The sequence below is a fragment of the Garra rufa genome, chromosome 4 (assembly GCF_049309525.1).
Source record: "Garra rufa chromosome 4, GarRuf1.0, whole genome shotgun sequence".
In the NCBI taxonomy this organism is placed as follows: Eukaryota; Metazoa; Chordata; class Actinopteri; order Cypriniformes; family Cyprinidae; genus Garra; species Garra rufa.
Genome location: NC_133364.1, coordinates 37,742,115 through 37,751,802, shown reverse-complemented (window position 1 = coordinate 37,751,802; position 9,688 = coordinate 37,742,115). Strand labels below are relative to the sequence as shown.

Below are 9,688 nucleotides of genomic sequence, written 5' to 3'. Positions count from 1 at the left end.
AAACAGATAGATGTAGCTTTCTGCCATTGAGCAGTCAGACATAGAGCAGTGATAATAGTGATTCGTCATGATTAATTGATTAATAGCAAAAGAAAGCAAAGCACCAAGATGATCAGAGAGGAAGCAGACGTGGCACTGGAACTGCAGAATATGTCCACACACTCACTGAAAGAGCAGAGGAACAAATGGGAAGATAAACATTATTAATGCAACATATTTTACATGCACATATTTTATTAATGTACATCTCTAAGGTGCATGCAATAAATCATTTCACAAACTGACAAGGCTGATTGGTTTGAGGCAGAAAAACTCATGAGCTCTGCTTCATCCAGAAGGACCGTTTTGGATTTTTGTGTTTCAGGATTGTAAAATATGGTGATGGTGTGGGTGTGTGCAGATGCATTCAGAGGTGATTTTTTGCTTTTGGCCCATATATTTTTCACCAATCAGCTTTCTTTAGCTTGAAATCGCTCTCATTGTTTAGTGCAGTAACACTTTAGTAAGGAGAAAGCATTCACTATTAACTCTGACATGTGCCTCAATAAACTCCCAATTTAATCATTATTAATACGAAGTTACCTCGGAGGCCACGTTATGACTTAAAAGATATATATTTAAAGAAATGACAGTAATTTTAAAATAACGTTGTATTCTTACCCCTCAGTGGGCTTTGCTGGAGGTGTTGTGGGAATTGTTGTTGTTGTAGTTGTTGAGTTCGTCTGAGGTGACAGTTTTTATCATCAAATAATTTTTTTTTCTCTGACCACCTTCTAACCGGTGTTTTACAGCATCATTTAAAAGAGGTTTAGACATCAGACTTTAAGAGACTTTGGCTGTTTACTGTGCGTGTACTGCGTATATGTGATAAAATATTCATGAATATGTCTTGTAAGTATGAATCCTCTTTGGATTCATTTTCTGTTCCTTTGCTACGGTTGGGATTGGTCTGCTTCCTGTTTTCAGGTTTCCTTTTGACCTTCTGCTGACGGGATTCCTGGTTAATCTTGGTTCAGACGACCTACTATCTCACCATCATCTAAAGCTAGGCACTTCAGGTGTATTTCTTGATTGCTGTTTTCATCACACCCCTCCACCATAGCTTCTATCAAGGTAACATCAGTTGTCTTTATATTTATTCTGTTGTTTTCTGTAACATGGGGACAGAACGACTTTCTGCTTTTCCCAGACTGACCTGAGGGTCAGTAGCTCCTAGATTGGACCTGTGGATCTAGCACAAATGTTGGTTACCCGAAAGCCCCCCTGTTGGTGTTGGCCCACTCTATGCTCGTCTCAGGACAATGCAGTGCTCTCCTCGTCAAAGCGGAGTTTTGTAGCACACTGTCTTAAGGCTGTTTTTGTAGGTTCTCCCCTCTATGGAGGGCAAGACACCTACCCTATGACTGCTGATCACTCCTTCAGGATCCCATCGGATTCCCCAGCCGCTGACTGCCACCTGATGGGTTTCCTCTAACCTCGGAGCTTGTACCTTCAGCAGCCCATGTATCCAGCCCTTACTATATCTTCTGACATCAGATGAACCTGTTAGTGCTATACATCACGGATAGTGCTCCCCTTGCTGAGGTGGGGTCCTGAGCCCTGCCTTTAGGACAAGCTTCAAGTAGCTTAACCTTTCAGGTAAGTCGAGGCATGGGCTCAGGCCTTTGGCATAAGGGATCAAGTCACTGACAGGCACTAAGATGTCATTGGGGCAGCTTGAATGGTGAGGAGAGCTGGTACTTAGTGCTCACCCTTAGCCTGTACTCCCCTCAGCATGGCAGAGTGGGGTATACCCGTTCCCCAAAGCGACCTCTAGAGGACGCAGTGCGATGTTCCCTCGAAAGGGAACATCTCAGATTACGTATGTAACCATGGTTCCCTGAGAGGGAATGAGACACTGGGTCCTCTAGAACTTGACGCCATGTTTCGTCATTAGCTTGAGACGAAGAAGCGGATGATGTGTTTGTCCGGCGCCCGTTTATACTTTGCAGTCACACCGGCAATGACGCACTGGTCGCACTAGTCGCACTGCCAGTGATGTCATAAGCTATCGCCGGCCAATATTTGTAGTTTTTGGTATGATAAGCTTCAGACACGGGTCACAAAGGTCATGTTCCCCAAAGCGACCTCTAAAGGACGCAGTGCAGTGTTCCCTCTCAGGGGTTACATACGTAACCCGAGACGTTTACTGTGCATGTACTGTGTATGTGATAAAATATTCATGAATATGTTTTTAATAGTTTGTTTCTCATCCAGGTTTGATCACTGGTAAATCATCTCACATTACAAAATAAAATGGACTGAAAATTGCCTGTTTAATATTAAAGTTTTTTTTTTTTATTTAACAAACGAACTACTGAAAGGTGAACATTGGATTATTTTACTACTTTTTAATGTACTATAACTTATATAAATAATGAAATTGTGTATGTTATGTTTTCATTTGCGATACACAAACATGATGAATTTCAGCCCCATAAATGCAAGCCCTAAAACCACAATGCATTAAAATGCCAGCAGTTTTAATGCAATCCATTTTATTTAAAGACATGTTGCACACATTTGAACATTGAGCCACATAATGACTTAAAAGATATATATTTAAAGAAATGAAAGTAATTTTAAAGTAGCGTTGTATTCTTACCCCTCAGTGGGCTTTGCTGTAGGTGTTTTGGGAATTGATGTTGTTGTAGTTGTTGAGTTCGTCTGAGGTGTGGGAACAACTCTAATCACCAAAACAAACAAAGAAAAAACAGTTTTTATCATCAAATATTTTTTTCCTAAATTTTCTCTGAACACCTTCTAACCAGGGTTTTACAGCATCATTTAAAAGAGTTTTAGACATCAGACTTGAAGAGACTATGGCTGTTTACTGTGCGCATACTGTGTAGATGTGATAAAATATCCATGAATATGTCTTGTAAGTACAAACACAAACTTGAACATTCAGGCCCGGTTTCACAGACAGGGCTTAGTTTAAGCCAAGTTTAGGCCATAGTTCATTTAGGATGGATTTTAAAGTAATTTTTATAAAAAATTATAAACCATTCATATGTTTGAAAGATACTGAAAAAAGCACAAATGTCAGGGCATGTCAAAACTTCTTCAGGGCCCCAAAACACCCTCAGACCCCAGAGGGTTAAAAGATATGTATTTAAAGAAATGAAAGTAATTTTAAAGTAGTGTTGTAGTCTTACCCCTCAGTGGGCTTTGCTTTAGGTGTAGTGGGAGTTGTTGTTGTAGTTGTTGAGTTTGTCTGAGGTGTGGGAACAACTCTAAGCATCAACAAAAAAGATAAAACAGTTTTTATTATCAAATACAATTTTTTCCAATTTCTCTCTGAACATCTTCTAACCAGTGTTTTGAAGACACTATGGCTGTTTATTGTGCGTGTAGTGTGTAGGGGAGAGCGGGGCACAACCTAACACTTTTTGAATTTTGCGGTTTATGTAAATCCACTTGGGGTTCAGAGTACAATTTTTATCCACATTATTTTCACACTTGTCTAGTACAAATATGTCGCTTTGTTTCATATTTACAGTGTATACGTTTTTAGTTATTTACCTCAAAAGAAAGGAAGTGAAACGTGACAACATGCCCCGTAGGTGGGGTACATTGTAACATCTGAGGGGCACGTTGTAACACGACCATATGACAGCTTAAAATGTTATCTGATCGAATTAAAAAATATACACAACAAACTAAAATATTTTGTCAGTAAAATACATGTGTTAACTTTTTTAAATGAAGTAATGACGTTTTTTTTTAAAATAAAAATAATCTAATTTTGGAGTTTGACAGTGAACATATCACAACAATGCTTTGAACGGCCCTGATCGCAACACACAGCTGTACAGTAGTTCAAAACAATGTGGACAAATAAATGAAACACATTTAGACATTCAGAAGAACACTCCACTCCTCCACACACAGCTCTCATAGAACACCACACACATAAACCAGCCAAAATGCTTTACATTACTTGAAATAATAACATCTGAACATTAAACATTGATTGTCAGCCTTTATTCACCTGTTTCTTGTGGTTTCTTGTCAAAATCCTTGGAAGTAAATAGTGTAAATTGCACCACTTATGTCATAGAATAGCATAGTTAATAACAGTTTAATAACTTTAAATGAATACTAAAAACAGAAATGAAAAGTTTACTTCAGCCAGAAATGTACTTTTACTATGGTAAAATAAATATTCAGCGATATCTTCAAAATGCTTTTGAATTTTGGTGACCTTTTTTCTCTGCATAGTGTTGCTATGGCAACTAGTAAATACCGTAAATTTGGTTATGCTAGCATGTGTGGAAATATTTGAACCACGTGTGTTACAATTAACCCCGCGTTAGGTTGTGCCCCGCTCACCCCTAGTATATGTGATAAAATATTCATAAATCTGTTTTAAAGGAACACTCCACTACTTTTGGAAATAGGCTCATTCTCCAACTCCCCCGAGTTAATAAGTTGAGTTTTACCGTTTTGAAATCCATTCAGCCGTTCTCCTGTTCTGGCGATATCACTTTTAGCATAGCTTAGCATAGATCATTGAATCCTATGAGACCAATAGCATCACGTTCAAAAATGTCCAACGAGTTTCCATATTTGTCCTGTTTAAAACTTGACTCTTCTGTAGTTATATTGTGTACTAAGACCGGCAGAAAATGTAAAGTTGTGATTTATGTAATAATAATATAATAATAAAAAGTAAAATAAAAAAAATAAATAGTGTTTATTAAAAATAGAAAAATTAAAAAATTTAGAAATTGTTACAATATACACTACCATTCCAAAGTTTTGGGTCAGTACATAATTTCTTTCTTTTTTCTTTTTTTTCATTTTTCTAAAAGAAATTAATACTTTTATTTAGCAAGGATGTGTTAAATTGATAAATGACAATAATGACTAGGGCATGTAACAAAAATAAACTCCCAATTTACTCATTATTAATACTAAGTGTAACGTGGGGTTTTGGTTTGGGTCTGGAGCAAGCCTGCCACTCCAGAGTCTGCTCACAAGATGGCCGCTCTTCCAGAGTCAGCTCAGAGGATGGCCACTATCCCTAAGCCTGTTGCCAAGATGGCCGCCACGCCAGAGTCCCCGGCCAAGATGGCCGCCACGCCAAGCCTCACCTTATCATTCAGAGTAGAGGGCTGCATTGGGATTGGGACCCAACCCAACGCAAATCTCGCGGGAGTGGGCGGTTTGAACTTTGCTGCGGGCGGGAATGGGCGGCCAAAAAAAAGCACTGCGGGATCGGGATACTCAGCGCGCTTTGCGTTAGTGAGGAAAAAAGTCTTGCACTTGCTTCGTTTTCAGGATACGGAGGTATTCCAATAAGGTAAAGTGCAACTCCATTCATTGGACAGCTTAACTTGTTTTGCAGGGGGATTTCAAGAGGGGGTTTTGGGAAAACCTGTCCAGTTTTCTTCCATCCACACGCCTTTTTCCCATTGTTTGGGCTGCCCCGCAGTGCCCTCCATCTTCCCTCGCCCGATGCAAATCCGTTCTGTACTTCTAACGGCCTGTCTACGGCACAACGCGCTGGATTAGTCTGTGTGTTGTAATGAGTGGCGCGGCGCTCCCTCCTCTGGCTGCATACGGCGATTACGTGAAAAAAAGTACTTGAAGTCGGTAGCCTAAGCGTTTTAGATGTCCCCGATAGCCCAGGCTACTATTCCCTACCAGTGTGTCAGAATACATGCAAACCAGGGAAAGAAACAAACATGAATCTCTTTAATAACAGCAATACAAATACGTTTTTTTTTTTCCCTGCGGGACGTGAGAAGAGGCAAAATCAATGCATTTCTATTATCGTGCGGGAATAAATTCACAGAGTTTTGCGGGTGCGAGCGGGAGTGGACATACATATTGCGAGAGAGGGCGGGAGTGTAACACACACGTTGCGGGAGCGGGCGGAAATGGTCAGAAATTCGGCGGGCGCGGGCGGGAGCGGGATGAAGAAAACAGTCCCGCGCAGGGCTCTAATTCAGAGCCTTATCCTGTCATGATTGCCAGTGTGATGGACCCACCACTGATGTCAGTGAGAGCTGCTGGCATCCCAGTGGCCCCTACACCCACTAGCCTGGTGGGCCGCCTTCTATCCATTGCGCTGCCTGTGATGGTCATCACCATTTTGAGTGTGTGGGCTGCACACTGTGCCCCAGAGGCCTCGTCTGTCCATAAGTCTGTTCCAGAGGCCTTGTCTGTCCATGAGTCTGCTGCGCCAGTGCCTCCAGGGGTTGCAGCACCAGCTGCAGAAACTCCCAAGGAGGCGGCGTACATAGCAGAACCTCCCAAAAGACTGGCATCCTTTTATGAACTTCCTGCTCTGCCTGCACTGCCATGGCTTCCTTTTCTACCGGCTCCGCCCTGGCTTCCACTGCTCCACGGTCTGCCACATCTCCATGGCCCAGGTCCTCCAGTGCTTCGCTGTCTGCCACTGCTCCATGGTCCAGGTCCTCCACTGTCCCACTGTCTGCCATTGCCCCCTGGTCCAGGTCATGATTCTGAACCAGTGTATTCCTGCTATTGGTCCCTTTGTTCCATGTGTCATGTTCTGATTGGTTGCTATGTCTTGTTCCTTGTTTTTCATTGGTTTGTTTGTGTCATGTGAACTTTATTGTTTGTTATAAATAGTCCTTGTGTTCCTTGGTCCCCTGTCGCGTATTAACCCCCTGGGGTCGACAAACGCGGATACGCGTTTTGTGGCAGTTTCCCAAAAGGAACTTCAATTACTCTGTCATTTCTGATTGTACAGATAAAAGCAGTACATCAATCGAATCTGTAAAGGGTCTACTTTTATTTGTATATATTCACAAAACCAAAAAACATTGTGATTTTGCAAAATAAAGAAAACAAAAAGGGTGTGCTGTCTGCCGCGTTGATCTCCGTGATCTTCATTCAGAAACGCGTCATTAAAATAGACTATAACTCAGCCAATACACAACACAGAGACATGAGCAATATATCTAGAGAAAGCTTGATATCTATACTTTCAAATGAAGTAAGGTTGATCGAAATCAAATATTCTGTGATAAAGTAATCCGTATGAAACCAACACGATGTCCAGTCTCTCCTGTCTGCTTCATTAGTTTTAATTAGATCACGCCCAGGAGCTATTCCAGTCTTTCATATTCAAATCGTCCACGTGAGGGCGACGCGCCAAAAGTAGACGCCCACATCACGGTAAACAAAGGAGAAAGCAGTTTCTTTTCTTTCAAGTTAGTCCTTTCTGGAAGAAGATGGGCTGTCAGGAATAAAACTTACTTCAGAAGATGAACATTATATGAGACACGGCGTGAACCAGCAGAGGAGATATTTACACAAGTAAGTTTTTTTTCTTTTATTAGCCTACTTGTTAGTTGTTACTGTGACAGAATGTGCACACATTTTACCAGTTAAGACTTTTTGCCAACTATAATTCCTGACTACAGCAAGTGAAACATTATAAAGTATGTTTCATTTCACTGCATCTAAATGTCTCATGATGACAGAATGTTTCGACCCCCTTTGGTCGAAAAACGCGCCGGCGCGTTTTGAGGCACGCTTTTGTTATAACGCCGAAAAGAATGTAAAATTCTCCGTCAGTTATGATCGTACAAATACAACAAATACATCATTCGAAACTGTAGAGGGTATATTTTTATTTGTATATACTGTGCTTTTATGAAAATAAGAAAACAGACAGGGCACGCGCTCTGCCTTCACTGTCGTTTCTTTTCACAGACACATAAATGAAACAACCTAAATCTCAGTGATTACGTGCCTCACAGACATAATATACGTGTAGAAAGCTTGAAATGTTTACTTTTACATAAATCAATTCAAATAAAAAACTAATATTCTCTTTTTAAGTAATCTGTATGAAAGGTAGATGTATGGTTTCTCCTGTATCACTTCATTACAAACCTTAAGTTACACCTGTATTTATCTTGCACCATTTGCACCTGTTATACACCTATGCTATACACTACCAGTCAAAGGTACTTTTTTAAAGAAAAATAATTATCTAATATTGTGAAATAGGTTTACTATGTAAAAAAAACTGCTCACTTAAAAAAAAAAAACTTTTAATAATAAAAAAGTTTGGCTGGTAGTGTATGTGTTTTCTCCATGTTAGCTCTGTCTTTGTCAGATCATTGTGTTGCTCACATCTACTTGTTTTCTTTGCAGTTTCTGCTGTTCCCCGTTTTCCTGTGTTCAAGTTTCCTGCGAGTGATTTGGATATTGCACCCACGACATCTTGACTTCTGTGTTGTTCATTACTTTTGTTCCTAATAAAAAGTTTAACTGCACTCACAAGTGAATCTCAAGTTATTTTGCGTGATAGTTAAATATATTCAAAATATGCTTCAAACAAAATATATATTTATTTTGTCCTTTCATTTTTCCTTTATTTTTTCTGTTGTTTCCTCTCAGTCAACATCTGACTGAATGGCTCATTATGCGGCTCATTATGCAGGTCTTTGTCTTCTCAGGTGTAAATCACAGCATTATTCATGATGATTCACGCCTCCTTGCATGCAGCCATTCTAAACAAAAAGTGTCTTAAAAAATTTAAATCTATATACTGTTTTTTGAAAACAAGTGAACGTCTCGGTTACGTATTGTAACCCTCGTTCCCTGAAGGAGGGAACGGAGACGTCTTGTCGAGACCGACGAATTGGGATATCGCCTGGATAGACCAATCTACTTCGTGTGTATACAAACGAGCCAATGCATATTGGCATGCATGATTGCAGCCAGCTGCGGCTGATCACAGCGTGAGCATATAATACGCAGCAGGTGCATGCATCATCAAGGTTTCGCTGAGGAGCTGGGACAGGCCCGGCCGTACAGCGGTGGTACAGGAGCCTCGGCGACGGGACGAGACGTCTCCGTTCCCTCCTTCAGGGAACGAGGGTTACAATACGTAACCGAGACGTTCCCTATCAGTCGGTTCCTTCGACGTCTCGTCGAGACCGACGAATTGGGATCCCTAACAAAGCGCCGTGGCTGCTGTCCCTTCCAGTGTCCTGAGCGGGCCCCCCTGGGTCCCGTTACTGGCTTTGGCCAGGGGCTCGCATCAAGGAGAGCCAGTCACTGCATAACTCAGCACCATCCATTTCAGTGAAACTGGAGCACTGGGAATATGCGGAGCTCACGTCCTTCCGATAGGAGGTTCGGAGCAATACACATATAACTCAATTCAGGTTTATATGGAAGATTGGAGGTGATTGAACCCTCGTATACTGGTAGAAGTACTACCGGGGAAACACACAGCCTCTAGGGCGCAATGTGGAATTGTAAGAGATGCAATTAAGTCTCTACGTAGAGCCTAGCCGGTTCTGAAGGATTCATCGAGTGAGGGCCTGACGCCTGACGTTCCGCTACGTCGGCTGTCAAGCTCGGCGGAGGAGCTCGACAGAGCTACTCTTAGGTTACTCTGGGGCAATATAGCAAGCCGACCCGAGGCCTCTCTGTGCCTACCCGTTTGAGGTGAGAACACAGGAGGAAACTGTGTCTACACGAAGGCTATAGAACCTGCCGCTCTACAAATGTCATTTAGCGAGGCGCCACGAGCCAATGCCCAGGAGGATGCAACACTCCTAGTTGAGTGTGCTCTCAGCCTGAGGGGGCAGGGCACACCCTGAACCTGATAGGCCAGGGTAATGGCATCCACTATCCAGTGGGCCATCCT

General features: G+C 41.7%; 1 pseudogene; it reads right to left on the bottom strand.

Annotated features, from left to right (window-relative positions):
- Positions 1–1,318: 1,318 nt before the first annotated feature.
- LOC141332927 (meprin A subunit beta-like) overlaps positions 1,319–9,688 on the bottom strand; it is a 29,511-nt pseudogene continuing 21,141 nt past the window's right edge.